General features: G+C 42.1%; 1 long non-coding RNA gene across 2 annotated transcripts; it reads right to left on the bottom strand.

Moving 5' to 3' along the window:
• Nucleotides 1-2,264: 2,264 nt before the first annotated feature.
• LOC114784305 (uncharacterized) lies at nucleotides 2,265-10,937 on the bottom strand. 2 transcript variants are annotated; one of them, XR_003748843.1, is made up of 3 exons: nucleotides 10,785-10,937; nucleotides 5,984-6,086; nucleotides 2,265-4,279 (listed from the first exon to the last, which is right to left on the bottom strand). It is a non-coding gene; the product is annotated as an uncharacterized LOC114784305 (long non-coding RNA). The 2 variants fall into 2 exon arrangements; XR_003748842.1 differs by lacking the exon at nucleotides 5,984-6,086.
• Between the last annotated feature and the right edge of the window lie 9,888 nt (nucleotides 10,938-20,825).

Here is a 20,825-nt window from a genome sequence, read left to right as displayed (position 1 = left end):
TGCATTTTTTTTCCTTAAAATTGAGTTGAAGGTTACATTTTCCTACAATTTTCAGTGTGAGAGTATGCTTCTGCAATAACAATTGAATTTACTTGAAGGCTTTTAACACATCTTAACCAGTGGTGCCAATAATCATGGAGGGCATTGTACATCATTCCCTGAATTAAAAATTTCACACCTCCATATGGGCCATAACTCAGCAGCAAGACTGTTACCTGGCATTTTTTTAGCCTCTTTGCATTGGCCCCTGTGATGTTTGTCATTTTATTTAGTCATTTTTTGTTTTAATGACATCCTTGTAGCACTTTGGTCAGCTTAAAACATGTATACATGTGGTGTCAAAGCACATTTTACTTACGTTCTGTAAAACTTTCAAAGTTTTTTCTGGAAGCAGAATGGCACTTTTGACAGCAGAGTAGTCCTCAGAGTAGACCAGAGTAGTGCCTTACCCATTAAAATGCACTACAACAAAAGAATCAACACTTCATTTGGCCATTTCAAAGTGAGTGCACCAAGAAATAAACATTCGCACGTGTCCACAGTGGACTATTTTTTCCTAGTTGTTAATAATCATTGATAATATTTGAAAAGTTAATTGCAATTAACATTTGCATTGTTTAGCAGTAATCAAGAATCAAAAATAATTAAATCATGCTCCTGGTTTTGATAACATTGTTACCAAAAGATTCTGCTGTTCATTTCCATTCATTTCAGAATTACTCAGGTCTCCCCAACAAAATTGCCAAGTGTTGGTATCAGTGACATTCTAAGCAAGGTGCTGCCTTTGAACTATTAATAGAACATGCTGCGTACTTCAGCTGGCTCTAGGTCATGTTTCCTCTTCCCAAAACTCGGAGTAATCCCTATAATAATCACGCAACTCTTTATCATTTTTTCAATTGTCGAAAAACTAAATATAGCAATTCAACCACTACAATTTTTCGCATTCTTTAAATAATACCATGTTGTCTCTATATTTTCTGGTTGAAAGTGTCATTTTGCAAGCATCCTCCATTTTCCCAGTGCAACATTAACACCATCTGACATGCAGGATTACACAGATGGGTGGAATGCTCTGCACTTTGTGCTGCATGGAACTCATCCAAATGCCTTCAGTCAGTGGCTAAGAGAAACCTGGGAAACAGGCTTCTCCATGGAAATAAACAGAAGACTGGCCCAAGAGAGGGAATTTGCCACTGGCAGACTAATAGACACAGAAGTGTCCACTGACCAGGACACTGGTTAGCTGGTTTAAATCCACCATCACACAGTCAGTCCCATAATAAAACTTTGTGGTACATTTTTTAATTTCAGGTTCAGATCCAGTAATTTGTACTCCATCTGTTGATTTTCTTCAGTCCACATTAGCTGCATTTTATGTGCATCTGCTTTTTCTGGTGTGTTTACAGTTTATCTTTTTCTACGTCGGTTCTGATTTGCCAAGACATCCTCTGTAATCCAAGTAATGAAATGAGGCACTAATTTTGATTAACTCAAACAGGTGAGGAAATATTCAAATAAAAGTTATGGGCTCTGTGGTTGCCTTGGTAACCTCTGATTCTGGCCCCAGCATTTTGCAGATTGCAGTATGTTGGTGAAGAACTGAACAGTTTTGAAATATGTTCTGTACACACATGAGTGAAAAGAAGGGTCATGCAGATATTTAGTCTCTACCTTTTTTAACTTAAAGTCAAACCAATAGATAAAAGGAACTAAAAAACAAAAAAGATGGGTGGTGACCGTAGTGGCCATTTTGAAGTCGGCCACCTTGGATTCAACTTTTGTTTTTTCAATAGGAAGAGGGTCATGTGACACATCAAATTTATTGGTAATTGGTGTTTTTAACGTAACTTTATTCTTTCATGAGTAATATACAAGTTTCTGACCATTTATAAAATGTGTTCAATGTTACCAACCATTCCCAATTTTTGTTTTGTTAAGTAAATAACTCCACATGTGTTCATTCAGTTTTGATGCCTTCAGTGAGACTCTACCAATGTAAATGGTCATGAAAATAAAGAAAACACATTGAATGAGAAGGTGTGTCCAAACCTTTGGCCTGTACTGTAGATTTGTGGATACAGTGTGCATATGTAATTTCATACAGTTTTCAAATACCATGTACATAAACTGTGTCCATAATTACACATAAATACCAAATCAAGTCACCTTTATTGTTGTACATAGGAGCAGTAAATGCGATTGAAATGTTTGAATGTAAAGACTCTCAGAGCATTGGTAAAACAAAAGGCATTCAACAGGAATTTGAATAAAACATTTAATATTTAGTGTCGGGGATTAATGTAATTTTATTGGCAAATCATTTTACAGTTAATAATAATGCACTTCCTTAGGACATCTAATCATACTCTTAATCCCAGGCTTAAGCAGCTCAGGTGCCGGTGGTTTTAATTACAGGAGGTCTGCAGCAGGGTTGCAGGGTTGTCCCTGCACTGCGCATGCTCTCCTGCAAAGGAATTTGACACCAGGGGGGCATTCGGGGGATTTTCAAACCTTTGGCACTGCATTTGAAGAGATGAATCTGAAGAATGTAGTGTGGTCTATGTACAAAAATATAGCAGAACTTCAAGACACTGGGCAGCCTGAATTCAGTCTGCAGCAGAGCTCCAAAAACAGGGAGAAAAAAGAAGAGGGCGAACCCAATGAACTCTGGGAGGAGCAGAAACACAGGGGGTGGGGTGGTGCTTTAACAGGGGGCCAGAAAAAGGAAAGCAGAAGGTGCCGATGAAGAGATTTGGCAAGGGGGTTTGTTGAGAATTACACAGGAGAAGACATCTGAGCTGAGGACAGCTGAGGCAACATTTACAGCCTAATTAAAGTAAAAAAAAAATGTTTTTTTCCAGAACCCTTTATTCATATATTTCTTCTGATTAATAATCTATGTAAAATGTAGCAGAAGAACAACATTCATGAAAATATAATAATTTTGATTTCAAATCCACATGGATAAAATCAGTAATGCCGCTGGTATAAACTGGTTGCAGCTATATTCATTTTTCAATTGTTTCCTTATTCTTTATCATTTTTTTTCTTATTTGTAAGTGATGAGCATTAATAGCCATATAGAGCTACAGTCATCTACAAATATGCTAATGTTCACACACACACAACAAGGAGCAACTGGGTCAGCAAAATATTTGTTAAAGGCAAGGAGTCTGAGAAAAATTTTGAATTAGAGGGACTTTTTTGTGAGTAAATGATCATGTGTAAAAGCCTGAATTTATCATAGCTGTCTGTCAACTTAATTACAGCAAATCACCAGAATCTCCCTCATGAGTAACGCTGCCATTTGTGCTCCTATCTACAGATCAACTAGAAGATGAAAGGACCGGGAGCAAAATGTTTTCTTTTTAGGAGGACTGCTTAAAGAAGTCCCAAACTGTATTAAACATTGATATATGTATCATTCCGGGTTCATCAGGGGTCCATGAACCACTGTATTTTGGCTAGGCCCCTCAATATGGTTTTGTTACAAGGGGTGATAAGGCCTGAAGCCTTTCATTAAATATCTTAATTCGTGTCTTCATCAAGAATATGTACCAATTCATCCAGAACCACTTACTATTCTTCATGTTCTTTATTCAGTATTGGTGGCTTCAAATATCAACATCTTGATGTAGCATTCAGTGAGAGCTGTGAATTTAGGCAATACAGTACAAATCCCAAAACATTTCCTGCAACCAGAATAAATCTGGTCAAGGAACCTGACATTCACCTTATACCTTTGATGTCAGGCGTGATGCATAATCAGATCTCTGGATTCTTCCAAGGAGCAGTCCAGACAGAGGATAGTCTGGCCCAGTCTGGCTGTAGACCTTGGAAAAAAATACTCTATTTCTCACTCAGCACCTCCATGTCCAGACCTGAATGAGAACACAATGTGCCCATTAAACCCTCCTGTCCACCTAGACCAAAACCCTTCCAATAATCTACCAAGATGGCATTGTGAGAGGGTACAGAAATGTACTCTTTATTTGTATTCATGGCCTCTAAATTGTACAGTAAGAAAAGAATCTTTGTAAATATCGTCATACACAAATTCATGTTACAAACCAATTCCTTGAAACCTGTGAATTGTTAGCATCCAGCAGTGCCTGAAACCAGCAGAACTGAAAGCAGTGGGATTTACGGGCACATCCTTGTGCATGCAGTAGGTTTGGCCGCCTGGACAACCCAGGCAGCCTCCATTTCAGGGCAATTCATTTGAAGCTGATGTGGTCATCATTTCCAGTGTTCTTCCCTGTGCTTTTAGCAGCATCTGTGGAGAGGAGAGCTTTGGTTAGGAAGAGAACAATGAAGAGAATGGAACATTTTTCTGGAATATGATGTGGGTTGACTGATTGGGACTGTAGTGAGATGTGGTCATGTCTTGTAACAGCCTGAATCTGCTGCATCAGCATACTGGCAACACTGACAATTGACAACCTGATTAGTGATAGAGCATCACAGCACAGTTGATTGATACAGTTGACCCAAAGTTAGTCAGTTTGAATGGTCAGGCTCTGTCATGTATGATATGGTTTTCTGTACATAGAGAAAGGTCATGCTGGACCATTAAGTTAAATAAATAAATCGACAAATGTCTCATCAGATGGAAAATAAAAATGTAAGTCTTTAATTCCTTGTGCTTCATGGATTAAACTCTAAATGATGTTATATTCACAGAAACCACAACCGATTCTCAAACCAGAGTTTAATCCTGACTTTGATGGCACCTTACAAACTGACAACCTAAACCTCATTTGCAATGACCTTCAGATTTTCTGACAATTTTACAAAACAAGACAGTGTAAGAAAAAGAGAAAAATGCAGCCTGGTCTCTATGGTAACACTGAGTATTATCCATACATCATGGTTCTTAGAATGTGGGGGATTAAGGGAAAAAGCTGTGCTGAGGCTACAAGTTCGACATTATATGTAGATGTATTAAATGAGGGAACAGAAATGTAAAGAATGTTTCAGAATGTTTATATTAGTGGCACAAAAAACATTTTGTCTATATATCCCTCTACATCAGAAAAACTCAAATGAAGCAAAGAACAAATAACTTCAAACTTAATGAAAATGATCTAATTTCCTGATTGTGTCAGCTTTCATATGTGTGCTCTTATTCATTGATTGTATGCCTGGCGTGGCATCTTTTTCCCCTTAGAGATTGTATGTATTTGCCCTCCTTTAGTTTTCGCTTCTTATGTCTGAATGGAGATGTGACAAATTTGGTTTCTTTCAAAATCAACTATATAAACTGGCTGCAATTTGAATAATGATACAAAATATTTTATTCAGCATGCAGTTTATTATGTTCCTCACACTGGAGTTGTGTACAGTATTCTGAGCCTTTCTGAAGTCTTGAGTAAGGTGGGAATGATTATTGCTCAGGAAGCAAGGGTTTAAATTTGAAACAGAGCACACGAGTTTGGCATCCCCCTTCTCATTCCAACTCTACTCACTTACACTACAAGGTGGCCCGCCCTTAGTTCATACAGTTACACTTTTTTTACACAGTGTGTGTGTGTGTGTGTGTGTGTGTGTGTGTGTGTGTGTGTGAGGCATGTTGTTTATCAGTGAGTGTGCTGAGACACGTCTCTTGCCCCGCAGTGAGAGCTGGAGAGCAGCTGGAAGTGCTCTGGAGGAGAGTACAGGCACCAAAGCTCCAACCCCACCCCCGTCACAAATCAGAGGGGCTCATTTGGGGCCGTGGGACAAGCCATGCTTTGCCGAGGTCAGCGGGTTTATACGGGAGACCGGCACAGGAAGAATAAATTACTCCTCCGCCGCTACAGTGAGCTCTGCTAAACTTCACTGCAAACGCACGGCACCTTAAAGAACGATTAACGTCACAGAGAACAGGTTCATCCAGCAGAGCTGCGTTTGGTATTTTTAGGTTCTAAATGCAAGTTTAATCAGCCACAGTTCTGACATCCGACACTGTAAGTCTGTTAAATGAAAAAGGTTGGAAAACCTGGAGACAGGGTAAAGAACAGGTACTATTTTGGTGCTGTCACAGACTCCAGCCTGTGAAGAATGTAGGGACCTCCATGAGAACGTACGAATCTGGTCTTCCACTGTTAAAATGGGCACGTTCACATTTGTAATGATAATGAATCAACAATGAATGTGTAAAAAACAAACATATTATTCTTATTAACAGTGCACAGCCATTCCCCAGACTCAAGTTCAAATCTGATCTTCAGAAGAAAAAAAAAACTGAAAAAGACACTTTTGCAGGGACTGCAAGTAGTTTCACTCACAGGTCTGGGATCTGCCAGCTGGTACAAAATGAAAACCAGTTGGGGAAGAACCTCTCAAAAGAGCAATATAGGGCTGAACTATTTTAAGAAAAAAAATAAAATAAAGAATTGCAATTTATTTGAGAATAATCGCAATTATGATTTAATTTATGATTAGTTACTATATTATGGTAATATACAATATAACCGTAATGGATAGGGTTTTGCACTGCGCCAAGCAGACTGCAAGTGCGGAAATTGCCAGCCTTGCACACATGTCAGTACCTAATCTGTATGACTTGCACAATCGTTTGTGGTTAGGTTTAGGGTTAAGGTTAGTCTTTCAAAGTTGAAATTTGTTGAATTTTGACCGTGGTGCACCATGACACATTTTCATGCAACCAATTGAATCAAAGCATTGAAGTGGGCAATGTTCAGACTTTCAAAAAGTGGAAATGGAGAAAAATCTTATCAGTCTCTGAGTGTGCAAAGATCTTTAACACCACATTATTGTTTTAGGAGAAGTTTAGAAAACCGTACCAATTTTCTAGTGGTGAGCCCCGCTGCAAGCGTGGCATGTTGAGCGCCACTCATTTTTGAGAGGTAATGCAAAACACGTGAAGAGCGCAATGAGCTTTGTTTTACTATCTGAACTTTGTGTACTCTGCTGCACGCCCCCTCATCTGAATAGAGCGTCGCCTGCCCTTGCTCTGCACATTTGGCTGCATTCGCCTTTCACCTGGTCCCGTTCTCCCCAATGTGGTGTCACTCCAGTCTCTCACAAAATGCGATTTCGATATATCATTCATCCCTACACTAATATCAAAACAGTTAAAGATAATAGCAGAAAATAATTGAATTAGCAGAGCAGAGTTATACCATATCATCATACATGTTATGGATTATTAAAGCAATGACAATCAATGCATTAGACTGTGAGATTTGACACATCATTCCATGTGTCTTGTTGCCATTACTCAAGTTTTGTATTTCGCATTTAAAGAAAACGCGCCCTATGCAAAATTTCATTTTAATGTCTGTGAAGATTCTCAGTAATTCAGGTGAATTTGTCTGAAAGTTGAGTCATGGCAACTGGACTTGCTTTCTTTAATGTAGAGACGTTTCATTCTGCATCCACAGAACTTTGTCAATCTTTCATTTTAATTTGCCAGTGCTGCACAGCTAGCCCATGCAGAGCCTACCAAATGCAAGCACTGTTGGCCAGATAATTTCATTCCAAAATACTCCACAATGTGCTGAAATACACAAAAAAATGTTTAATGTCCTGCCAAGTACTTAACTCCTGTTACTTCCAGGAACACACTGAAATGAGATATGGGTTCCTAAATATCTATTCTCAACAAGTAATCTTTTGCAAAAAAATCTGATTCATAACCTTCCAATTTTTCAGCACCAGCAGAGTGAACCAAATGTCCTGTAGCCTATTGGTTTTTATTTAATTATTTGGATTTGTTTCCGGTAGTGCAGGATACATTTTTATCGATGACTGAACAAGTCACTGCACATCTTGGGCCAGAGTGGGCCATCAGAATGCTTGGGAGAGGTGGTTGGTGGTGTGTGCAAGCCGTCGAGGAATGGGATGAATCTGCTCCAGAAAGCAGGGGACACCAACACTCTTTCCTGGAAGACAACCCAGAAGGGCAGACTTCTTTTGGAGAGTTGTCTGCAGCTTCTTAGCCACACCCCAGATGATGAGGCTGTGGGGTATCTGCCTTGATGTTTTGTAATATAGGTTTGTAAGTGATCATGAAGCAAAAGCCTCTGAAAAATAGAGCCTAACTGACCTGCCTGTGTGGATGTATTCCAGGTTGCAGAGGTTGGTGCAAACGGCTCTTCTAGCCAATACCTCCATCAGTGCAACTATGTACATAATCCAGTTTGACTATCAAGAGCTCGTCATGTCATAATTCTGTACAGCTTGTGTCAGCTTCCTGGTGAAGATGTTCATCATTGTGATACACAACACATCACAGCACACAAGGCACACAACAAAATGTGTCCACTGCATTTAGCCCATCATGCTTAGTGAGCAGTGGATGAAAGGTGCGGGGGGGCAGTGTGTGGGGACGGTACCTTGCTCAATTGAACCTCAGTAGCACCTTGATGATTCAGGATTTGAACCCCTGCCACCAATTACCCAACCTCCTACGTGAATGAATCCATATCCACCACACAGGGAAGTAAAGGGTCTGGCATGTGGAGAACTGGGGCTGTGGTGAACTTGTGTTTCAGTGTGGTGAACACCTCCTGTGCTTGTGGAGACCAGTTGAGCTCAGAGGGTTTCCACGAAAGAAGTGTGGTGAGATAGATGCCTTTGTGATAAGGTTCCTAATACACCCTGGAAGTATGCATTAACAAATCTGTACGGCATCACCAGATATTCATAGTGACCGGAGGCTGCACTAATGGCAGTTTTCCTCTCCCCTCCTTCTCATACCAGGTTATAAGCTTGGTGAAGACTCGTGCCCAAAAAAAGGGATAAATACACTCTTAGCATGTGTCATTCATATTGTGATTAGAGACTCTTTAAGAGTCCAGCTATGTCATTTGATTGTGCTCATTAGTAAAGTTTGTGACCTGTGACACCAGGTAACCAGGGACCACAGGACAATGAAAATGGAAAACGACCACAATCATGCAAGACCAGCGGCCATAGCCTGTCGAGGTGTGTATTGGATAATAATTTTAGAATATAAAATTTCCTCTGTGGAAGTACATTCCTCGTATTAAACATGGTATGTTCCTTTTTCTTTTCTGAGTTTTACTTTACAATTTTGCTGACAAGACAAGATGGAACAGTCATTCGTTGACTGATAAAAATTCTATACAATTGCGTGTATAACAAGTTCTCTGAAATGCAACAACGGTAAAGTGGACAATAGAGTGGATAATATACAATTATATCAGAGGCACACATTAGACATGGATCTATCACAGTCAAATGTTACACTGGTTGACCTTAACCACATTGGCAGGATCACAGCGATTCACCCAGACAAGAGTCTCACAGCAATAGGCAGTGCACTCAACACCTGCATCAACACGCAGTCTAGCCCCATCCAACTCTGCCTTAACACAACCAGCATAAGATAACCATACAAAGTTGTAACTGTCTGGACCAGTGATATTCATCTAATTTATCATTTTCATACAGTTTTAGCTCATCTAATTATTAACTTATCATATCTAATAATTTTTGCCTATTTAGAATAACTAAACACATACATTTGTAGGGTGCCACAGTTTAGTTCATAACTAGTGTATAATTTATATGTTTATTTTATTCTTCCTGGAGAGCTGTTTTTTTACACATTATTATTGAATAATGTTTGGTTTTTTTTTGCAATTTTCACTGTTTCATCACTGTTGATAATTGTACATATGTATACACAATTATATAGCACCAAGAGGTACTACTTCTCCACTAATAACCCTACTATGGATAAAAATGACTAATAATAGAAGCATTTGAAGTTCAGTGGAGAAGCTCTGTCAAATGTGGAAGTACATGCAGTACACGCAATCACACAAACACTCTTTTACAAATCAGTGTAATGCATCCTGTCATAATCACATTGCTTTATTTGTTTACCTCACAAAAGTGCATTTAAATGCCACAAATCCACAAAATAACCCTGCCATTACAGCATCGTCACACAAATTCTCAGCAATTTAAAAGTATTGATCCTTACCACCAAGTAAACACATTCATATTCAAACACACAAAGTGCAGCATGGTGATACACTGGGCGGTGTTGAGGATTGAGCACTTTCAACACCACGTGAAGAAGAGTAGCTGGATGCTGGGGCTCCGATCTCCTGATTTCCCCTTTAAAATCTATTACCAACCCGGCCCACAAGACTCCCATAAAGAACACTTATCCCTCCCAGAGTATGTCACAGACGAATGTGCACCCCTCCCAGCTCCCAAGAGCCTAACCCGTGCACAAGGCAACATGACATCACAAGTTAGGGTCTCAGGGACGGGGACAGGCACAGATCCATAACACCCAGAGAGGCCAGGAGAGACCCAGAATGCACCACAGTCAGGGACAAGGGCAAGACAAAAGGGCAGATGTGCACACACACACACACACACACACACACACAAACACAACCAAGAACACACCTGCAACAATACTCCAACAAACACATCTCTAATAGAGAAGGGAGGTTCTAGTCTCCTGAATGTGTCCCCATGATGAATGAACCTCGTCTCATCCCCAGACAAAGCAAATGCTGCAGCCGTGTGAGTGGAGGAGAACATGCCCACCACCTCTCTCACACACATTCAACAAAGCGCCCAGCCACAGACAGAAAGCTCACAGTTTAGTCTGTTGATGCTGGGGCATAGAAAAAAAAAAGTCCGAAACAACCGAGATGGAGAAAAGAAAAGACGTTGAGTCCAGAGTAATAGAGCAGATGAGGAGATGCAGATATGGTCAGAATGGTGTTACTTGTATTCCCACACACACTCACACACACTTCACCTCCATGTTGTCGTGAAGATACCTGTGCTAGGATTCCTGCTGTCTCCCAGAAAGCAGAGGAAAGGCGAGCAGCACGGCGCCATCCAGCCCGCCGCTCCCTCGCTCACTTCTCTTCCCGCAGTCCATCGAACATTTCTGTCCCTGCAGCCTCTCCCTCTCCCCTCCGCTCTCTGGGTTGATCTGCAGAGCTGAAAGGAGGAGGGGGAAGGAGAAACTCTGTGGCGCTTCTCTTTTCACTAATTCACACTGGCCACATTAAGAACATAAAACATTTAATAATAGCCATATTAGTAATAATAATAATAATAATAATATGCCATCCAATCATTCACACTCAATGAATAAAGACACTATTTTTTCGTGATAAACTTTTTAACACAAGACTTTAAAATAAGAATCAGAGAGAGATGATGGCAAGTGGCCACAGATAAACAGAAACCAAAAGAGACACAATGAGAAATAGAAAGGTGTGTGTGTGTGTGTGTGTGTGTGTGTGTGTGTGCGAAGCTGTAGACACGGCTCCATGATTTGCTTGGCTTACAGAGGCTACATTTAATCTGCAGGTTCCCTTGGGCTGAGCATGCTAGGGGAGCGGGCGGGGGGCTGCTGACAGGCGCCACAGTGGCCTGAAATCAGCGACACCGGGGAAAGCACACACACACACACACACACACACACACAATGTCCTCCATTATCGGTCACACACAGACACACTCCGTACTCCCTGTACAATCTGCTCTGCCTTTCACTGATCTCAAATCCACTTTCTGTTCCTAACCACAACCCCCCCAACACACACACACACACACACACACAAACCAGAACATGTGCTATATTCTAGCAGCTCCTGGTGGTTGTGATGCACACATACTGTGTCTCCAGTCTTCTTTCTCTTGTTTCCATTTTAAAGACGCCCCCGTTTACCCCACCCCCTCATCCTCATTTATCACCCCTTTTTTTCATCCTGATCCATCTCGCCGTCTCGGCAGAGCTAATATTAGCACATGTGTGACAGCAGATCCAAAAGCAGGCGGCTGACATGCCAGACGAGTCTGCAGCGCCTCACCACAAATAAAAGCATCACACACACACTGGCACTGTCATATAGGATTATGACCACAAATAACACTGTTAATTACACTAGTTGTGTAATGTTAATGTTTTCATCTGTTAGGTCACCTCTAAAGAAGGTCTGCTTTGTGTATGGTTTTAAATATATTTTTTCTAAAACTGCTTCTAAACTGTTTCTAAAGTTTGCAGTCATCTCAATAACTAACAATGTCCTGCATGTCCAGAGTTAACATTTACATTTATGGCATTTATCAGACGCCCTTATCCAGAGCAACTTACAATCAGTAATTATGGGGACAGTCCCCCTGGAGACACTCAGGTTTAAGTGTCTTGTTCAGGGACACAATGGTAGTAATTGGGGTTTGAACCTGGGCCTTTTGGTTCAGAGTTGGAATTAATTTAAAACTACAGGCCAGTTCCACTGCAGTCATGAGCATAATTGGTTCTGAGCACAAAATAATCTTGACCAATTTTTCCATGATGTTCCTTCCTGAAAGTATATGTATGGGCCATGTCCTGATCTTTTCTTATACATGACATTAAATTGTACTCCCTGATGACAGTGTCTTAAATGTACCATACCTCTTTTTTTCTTTTTAAGAATGGCTTGAGAAACTGATTGGCTGTTTTCTACTAGCTTTAGGTCCAAGTGACAATATTGCATTAGACTTAAAAGTTTAAAAAGGTGGCTGGGTTTAAAATATGGAACCATAAGCTTGTTTAAAAGAAGAGGGAAGTAAGATTGGTGTGGGTATGTGACAGGCGTTATCTCAGTTTGTCACATGTATTTACATTTTTACATTTTACAGCATTTATCAGACACCCTTATCCAGAGCGACTTACAGTCATTAGTTACAGGGACAGTCCCCCTGGAGCAACTTAAGGTTAAGTGTCCTGCTCAGGGACACAATGGTAGTAAGTCGGATTTGAACCTGGGTCTTCTGGTTCACAGGCGAGTGTCTTACCCACTAGGCTACTACCACCCATGTATAATTATAGCAGTACAATACTGTGAATTGGAAGAAGAAAAAGAATAAGGCTACTAAAAAGCAAATATATTTATGTTCATGTAGGACATAAGACTTAGACATCATTGAGTAGTGGCTATGGATTCTGCTAAAGTGTATTGATTGTGCAATGACCAGTGTAGCAGTAACAGATTGGTGCTGGGGTGCCCTCTATTGAGGGCATGGAGCAATAGGACTGATTTCATGAAGTTGTGGAAAACAGAAGCCCTTTAATCAAATAAAGTCAATCAACCTTTTAATACCCATTAATCCTGTGCAAAACAAACTTGTGAAATGTGGATATTATAGTCTGTGCATCTTAAATAATGCAAGTACTTTATTATGCCAATATTAGTGATAAATTAGACTGTAACACTCACATGTACAAGCTACTGAAAGGATATTGAATAACATATTTTTTATAGCCCAAAATCACAAGCACATGTCTAATGGGCAGTACCACCATTACAGACAACACCCTTAGACCCTCTCTGGACACAAGGAACAAGTCCATGGAACAACGCAAATGGAGAAAAAAAAAATGGAAGAAACCTTGGGAAGGAGTGATTCAGAGAGGGACCCCCTTCCAGGGTAGCAAGAGCATGCAATGTGCATCACTACAGTGTTACTGTTAACACTTGTTAACAAGAGCCATGAGTATAAGAAGTCCAATATTTAAAAAATTATCCATACCGATGATACTCAGGGTCATAAGTCCATTTCTGGGTTGGTGGGACCTGGGTTCAAGGTGGGGCCAGCAGTCCATGTCCACACCTGTACCTCTTTGGTAGTCTTATCAGTGGACTCTGGCCACCTAAAGAAGTTCTTAAAATTTTCACTATTGGAATCAGTGTCTTATTTCTAGTTACCATTAAGTAATACCATAGTTTGGCTATGGTATTAAACAGGAATCTGGGATTGTTTTTGTTCTTGTCTATTAGGGAGGAGAGGTTTAAGAGCTTTGTTAAGAAGGCTCTCCTTCCATGCTATGCAGAATACAATTTTGTAATGCTGTGTGATTGGATAGCCTAGTTGGTAACAGTCGCCTATGAACCAGAAGGTTCCAGAAGGTTCAAATCCAACTTAAAAACCCGGAGTTACAGATCTGAGGTCTCCATTAAACTGAATCCATGTCTACATTGTAAACTCTGGAACATAAGTACATCTTAAAACATAAATTTCAACATAAATGTTGCATAACTTAGAATGTTGCACCATCAGAATCAGGATTGCTAAGAACCAGTGATAGAGTCGGTGCGTCCGGTGGTTCCTCCAGCCAGAAACATAATCAAATCGTAATAGCTCAGATAGCCGGTTTATCACTCATACGAGTGGGATAGCACTTCCTGAACGACAGAAATTAGTGAATCCACTGGTCAAACACAGTCGTGGCCAAAAGTTTTGAGAAAAACACAAATGCTGGTTTTCACAAAGCATAATTACAAGCATTTTACAAGTTCTAAAGTAATTATTCCGTAATGGTTAAGGAAGCGTCCCCATAATCAGAAAGTCCCGATCCACCACTGAAGGTGCCACTGAGCAAAGCACCGTCCCCACACACTGCTCTCCGGGCACCTGTCAGGCTGCCCACTGCTCATCAAAAGCAGAGGACACATTTCGTTGTGTGCACCATGTGATGTGTTGTGTATCACAATGACAATCATATCCTTTTCACTTTTAATTACATCAGGTTTATGCAAAGAAAGCAGTGTTGCACTATGCAGTGTTGGCCCTTTTTTTTAAGACCTCTGCAATTCGCCCTGGCATGCTGTCAATCAACTTCTGGGCCAAATCCTGACTGATGGTAACCCATTCCTTCAAAATGGAGTTTGTCAGAATTTGTGGGTTTTTGTTTGTTCACCGCCTCTTTAGGATTGACCACAAGTATTTCGATTGACCCAATATTTCAATGTTTTGTTCCTCGAACCACCTAGTTATCACTTTGGCTTTGTGGCACAGTGCTCCATCATGCTGGAAAAGGTATTGTTCTACCTAGGCCCACTCCCTTGTATGAGAAGCAAGACCAAGCATGAATGGTCTCAGGATGCTTTACTCTTGGCACAAGACAGGACTGATGGCAGCGCTCACCTTTTCTTTTCCGAACAATCATCTTTCCAGATGCCCCAAACAATCAGAAAAGGGGTTTCATCAGAGAAAATGTTGCTTACGAATTTAGGCATGTTGTCTAGGAATGAGGTATTGAAGACAAAATTGTGGCATGTGTTATGGACAATAAAAGCAACCTTGTCAAGGCTGATAGCGATGAGCTCAAATGGAATCACGGCGGTTGTTTTGCTCACAAGAATCTTTCAAACTTTTGATCCAAAATGTAAAAACATATCGGAGTACATGCCCAAAAGCACATTGACGTCTGCAAAGTTGCGCGAGGTGCAGCAGCATATGGGACAAGCTCAGTTGTGGCCAAAACAAGATGTGGTGATGAGATAGAATGCAACATTTAATGCAATAAAAGACAAGGTTGGATAGATGTTTCGTTAAAAGGCTCTTCCATGGAGTTCTTCTGGCCGGTGTGCATGGAATTGGGACCTAATATCTCCACAAAGGTGGGTTTTACTGGTTTGTCTATACTAAGAGAGTAATTGGCACTGTGGTCTGCATCTTTACAACAAGTGTGCCGATGGTGCACCAGGTTCTCTTTTACGTTCAGTCCGCACGTGTTTATTTTTGTGTGGAAAGGGGGATGTTCGGACTGATAACAGCAAGTGCACCTGCTGGCAGGCTTGTGTCAGTGGGGGCAGGAGTGACTTTAACCAACCTTGGGTGTGCAACCAAGGTGTGTGGCCAGTCTGAAGTTCCAGGTTGCGCTGTTGTTACGAACCGGTCTAGGGGCTCCAGCCCGTAACAAAAGAAAGGACACAAACGTAACCCTACTATGACGAAACGGATAATTTTAACAAGTATTTTATTAACTACTAAATATATAAACAAAGAAGAAATACATACAAAACGAATTACAACGAATAACAGCAAACAAAACAGGAAAACAGAGAAAAACAGACAAACACCGAAGCAGGCCGACACAACAAGTTGCGTCGCCTCCTAGGGGAAGCGCAGGGGAAACCGGAAGTGATGTCAAAGGGAAAGGGTAGGAAGGCGGGTGGGTGGATGGCACGGCAAGCGCAGCCCCGAAAAAGGAGACTGAGGCTCCTTTTATTCTGTCTGTCCCACAGCAGGTACAGGTGGGCTCAATTTACAATCACCAGGCACCTGCAAACAACACAAAACACAGAACAGAAACACACCCCAAAATACCAGGACATAACACCCCCACCACTAAAAATCAACATTTACTGTTGATCAAAAACATTTATTGGTAGGAGCGTGACAAGGCGTCCGCCAAAACATTATCAGAGCCCCTTTTGTACCTGATCTCCAAATTAAACCCTTGTAGATATAAAGACCAGCGCATAAGACGCTGATTGGCGTTTTTCATCCTGGTGAGGAAGACAAGAGGGTTATGATCAGTAAACACTTTAACTGGAATGGAAGTTGATCCCACATAAACTTCGAAATGTTGCAGTGACAGCAACAACGCCAAGGCTTCCTTCTCGATGGTACTGTAGTTCAGTTGATGTTTCAAGAATTTCTTAGAAAAATAACAAACGGGGTGATCAAATCCATTTGCATCTTCTTGTAAAAGTACAGCACCTGCTCCAGTAGCACTTGCATCCACCTCTAGTATGAATGGAACATTAAAGTTTGGAGCAGCAAGAACTGGAGAACTACAAAGCAAGGCTTTGGCATGTTCAAATGCCTTCTGGCAATCTGCAGACCAAACAAAGACAGTATTTTTACGGAGCAGATTCGTCAGTGGCAACACTACATCAGAGAAGTTTTTACAAAAACTACGGTAGTACCCAATCATCCCAAGGAACCTACGCAGCTCTCGCTGAGTGGTTGGTACGGGAAAGTCAAAGATGGCTACTACTTTAGCTGCAAGGGGACGAACTTGTCCCTGACCAATTTGTTTACCCAAATAACTCACAGTTGCTTTCGCAAACTCACACTTCGCCAAGTTTAGGGTGAGCGAAGCTTTACACAAGCGGTCAAACACAGTGTGGAGTGACTGCACATGGTCAGACCAGGTAGACGAATGAATGACTACATCATCGAGGTACGCCTCACAATTTGGCACTCCTGCCAACACGGTAGTCATAAGACGCTGAAAGGTTGCTGGTGCATTCCGCAACCCGAATGCCATTACAGAATACTGCATAAAACTATCTGGCGTCACGAATGCTGAGACCTCAGCAGCTCTAGGTGTCAGTGGCACCTGCCAGTAGCCTTTCAACAAGTCCAGCTTACTGACAAAGCTAGCTGAGCCCACATGGTCGACGCAATCCTCCATACGTGGCAGAGGAAACGAGTCAGGTCGTGTGACTGCGTTCACTTTACGATAGTCAGTGCAGAACCGATGAGTGCCATCTGGTTTAGGAACCAGAATGCACGGAGAACTCCAGGCACTAGAACTGGGCACTGCTAATCCATGATCAGCAAGATAGGCCACCTCAGCTGCCATCGCAGCCCTCCTTGTGGGATTGAGGCGGTATGCATGCTGCTTTATGGGAGCATGGTCACCCACGTCAATGTCATGGCACAGGACATTACAACAAGATGGCACATCTGAAAACAAAGAAGGAAAGAGGCCTATTAAAGTTTTAATCTCACAAGCATGCTGATGAGAGAGATGTGACAGAAACGAGTCCAGATCAGACATGATTTCAGAATTCTGGAGACGGGCACAAGTCACAGGAACGTCTCGCAGAGTAAGGCCATCCTCCTCAGGACTGTAACAGGGAATCACCGCAGTGGATATGGCTGCGACTGGAACGGCTCCAGCAGCTACTTTCTCCACATCCCTGGTAACATAAGACTTGAGCATATTAATGTGACACACTCTAGTTTTACGCCGTCTATCAGGCGTACGAATGACAATCTGTTTCACTCAGTTTAGACACAACTTCATAAGGGCCAGAAAACCTTGCTTGTAACGCAGATCCTACAACAGGCAAGAGCACAAGCACTTTTTCACCAGGCTGGAACTCCCGACTCACAGCCTTACGATCATAATGCCCCTTCATCTTTAACTGAGATTTTACTAAAGCGTTGCGTGCACACTCACATGCTCGATGCAAACGCTCACGAAATGAACTCACAAAATCAAGAATGTTCCGTAAATTCTCTTTGCCCTGAGATCCCCACTTCTCACGCAAAAGTTTCAATGGGCCCCGGATGGTGTGGCCAAAGATCAAATCCGCAGGACTAAAACCAAGTGACTCTTGGGGTGTTTCACGAACAGCGAACAATAAGAGTGGCAACCCATCATCCCACTCTGTAGTGTCATCAATGTACGTACGAAACATGGTCTTCAGCGTCTGATGAAATCTTTCCAAGGCTCCTTGAGACTCTGGATGATAAGCACTAGACACCACATGCTTAATGGACAACTCACTCAACACTTCCTTAAACAGGCGTGATAGAAAGTTAGAGCCCTGATCTGTCTGTACTACCTTTGGCAGCCCAAACGTAAAAAAGAACCGGATCAGTGCGCGTAAAACAGGTTTAGCTTTGAGTGAACGTAATGGGACGGCTTCAGGATAGCGTGTTGCAGCACACATAATAGTCAGCAAATATCGATGCCCAGACTTTGTCGTAGGCAAAGGTCCTACACAATCTAAAATAATTCTCTCAAATGGCTCAGAAATGACTGGGATGGGACGGAGCGGAGCAGGGGGAATCACCTGATTTGGTTTTCCTGCTATTTGACAGCGATGGCATGACCGGCAGTATTTAACCACATCAGATTTTAAACCTGGCCAAAAGAAGTGGCGTAAAATACGGTGGTATGTCTTATTTACCCCCAAATGACCAGCAAAGTCATGGTCGTGCCCGACGGCCAGTACCTGACCTCTAAATTTAGCAGGAACCACAAGCTGAATAACCGCATTCCACCCCAAATCTTCACTGTGTGGTGGAATCCACTTCCGCATTAAAAATCCATCTTCCCAGTAAAATGACGCTGATGTGTTAACTACACCTCCTTTTCTGGCAGCAGTACGGCACCGGGCCAGAGAAGGATCAGTCTTCTGTTCACCAGCAATCAACACTATCTACGCTCAGCCACACGTCATCAGCAGCTGCAGCATCACCGCATGTGGACATCTCCTCAGATACATGCGCAGAAATCACAGGCGAAGGGTCGAACGACATAAAAGTATCAGATAACCAAACTTCATCTTGATACCTACGAGCTTGCGCTCGCGTAACGACACACGCAGGGTAGACTGAAGCCAGACTTGAGTCCACGTCCGTAACCAACATCGGTACGTCTACAACCTCCGGAACTGGAAGGACTTTTCCTCCAGCGACATCATTTCCCAAAAGAAAGGAAACCCCTTTCACTGGAAGCTGAGAACAAACCGCAATCCTAAAAACACCCGAGACCAATTCACTTTTTAAGTGCAGAGTGTGCAATGGGACTCTCGCGAACCCCATTTCAATTCCCTGCACCAGCACATCGGAATCACAACAACTGTCCGTAGAGAATGGGAGAACCGAATCTAAAATGAACGATTGTGCAGCACCAGCACCAACATCATCTTCCACACGACCAGTAAGAGACACCGTTCCATTTAATGTAAATGGATCATAGCCAGGATCAACCTCATCGATAATGTTCTCCGAAGTGAACGTGTGCACCAGCCCAACTTTCTTTGGGAGTGATTTGGACGATGCTAGATTCTTTTTCTGTAACCGAGGACATGCAGCAATTAAATGACCCAGCTCATGACAATAAAAACACCCACGAGGGTCTTTGGGGGGTGAAGATTTTCGGGAATTCCTCCAGCTCTGTTTTGGGCTGGAAGGTGGCGAGCGAATGCAGTGTGAAGGAGACGAAGAGAACGGGACGAAGACACTTTTATGTGTCAGAGCATACTGATCAGCACAAACAGCAGCTTGAGCCAAGGTGGTAACCTGTCTATCATGCAGATAGGTAGCGACAGAATCAGGAACACAGTTTTTAAACTCCTCCAACAGTACTAACTCTCTCAACTGTTCGCGGGATGTAACGTGCTCTGATGTGCACCAGCGGTCGAACAGGTTCTCCTTCTCACGTGCAAATTCAACATATGTAATTCGGTCAGTTTTACTCAGTCGACAGAATTTTTGTCTGTATGCTTCAGGTACTAGTTCATATGCGTTTAAAATCGCAGTTTTAACAGTACTGTAGTCTGAACTCTGCTCAACTGTGAGGGCAGAGTAAACTTCCTGAGCTTTACCAGACAACACACACTGTAATAAAAGACTCCAGACAGAAGTTGGCCATTTTAATGTAATGGCAACTCTCTCAAAATGACTAAAATACTTCTCGACCTCTCGTTCGTTGAACGGAGGGACGAGACGAATATTACGGGACACATCAAACCCATAATCACCTGGATCAGAAGAAGTTTGGTCCACCGGAGGGACGTGAGGAGGAGACACAGAGCCAGGAGGTAACAGCGACACTGGAGGAACAGAGGCCACCGCCGGAACTACGGCGTCTTTTCTAGCGGACAATTCTAATTCTAATTTCTTTAAAACAAAGTCCCGCTCTTCCCTTTCGCGCTGACTTTCATATTCCCGGTTCCGCTCTCTCTCGCGTTCCTCACACTCGAGTCGTTTTACTTCTAATTCGATTTCCATTTTACGAATCTGCAACTCCTTCTCAATTTCCTTCTCCCGCACAGCACGGCTGTCACGTTCAGATCTCCACTTCGCTGCTTCGTATTGCATCTGCCGCTCCCGAAAAGAATATTCGCGCATCTTTAATTCCATTTCAGAGACGCTACCGGCTGCAGATTGCGGGGACGCCGGACCCTCGGTCCGCGCCGCAAGTACATTACTGCCCAATAAAGCGCGTTCTACGGCTTTAAAAAGAGATTCCTTCAACGTTATCTTCGCTTGTTAATTCAATCGCGTAG

Source organism: Denticeps clupeoides, chromosome 2, assembly GCF_900700375.1.
Source record: "Denticeps clupeoides chromosome 2, fDenClu1.1, whole genome shotgun sequence".
NCBI lineage: Eukaryota > Metazoa > Chordata > Actinopteri > Clupeiformes > Denticipitidae > Denticeps > Denticeps clupeoides.
This window is presented reverse-complemented; position numbering and strand designations above follow the sequence as displayed.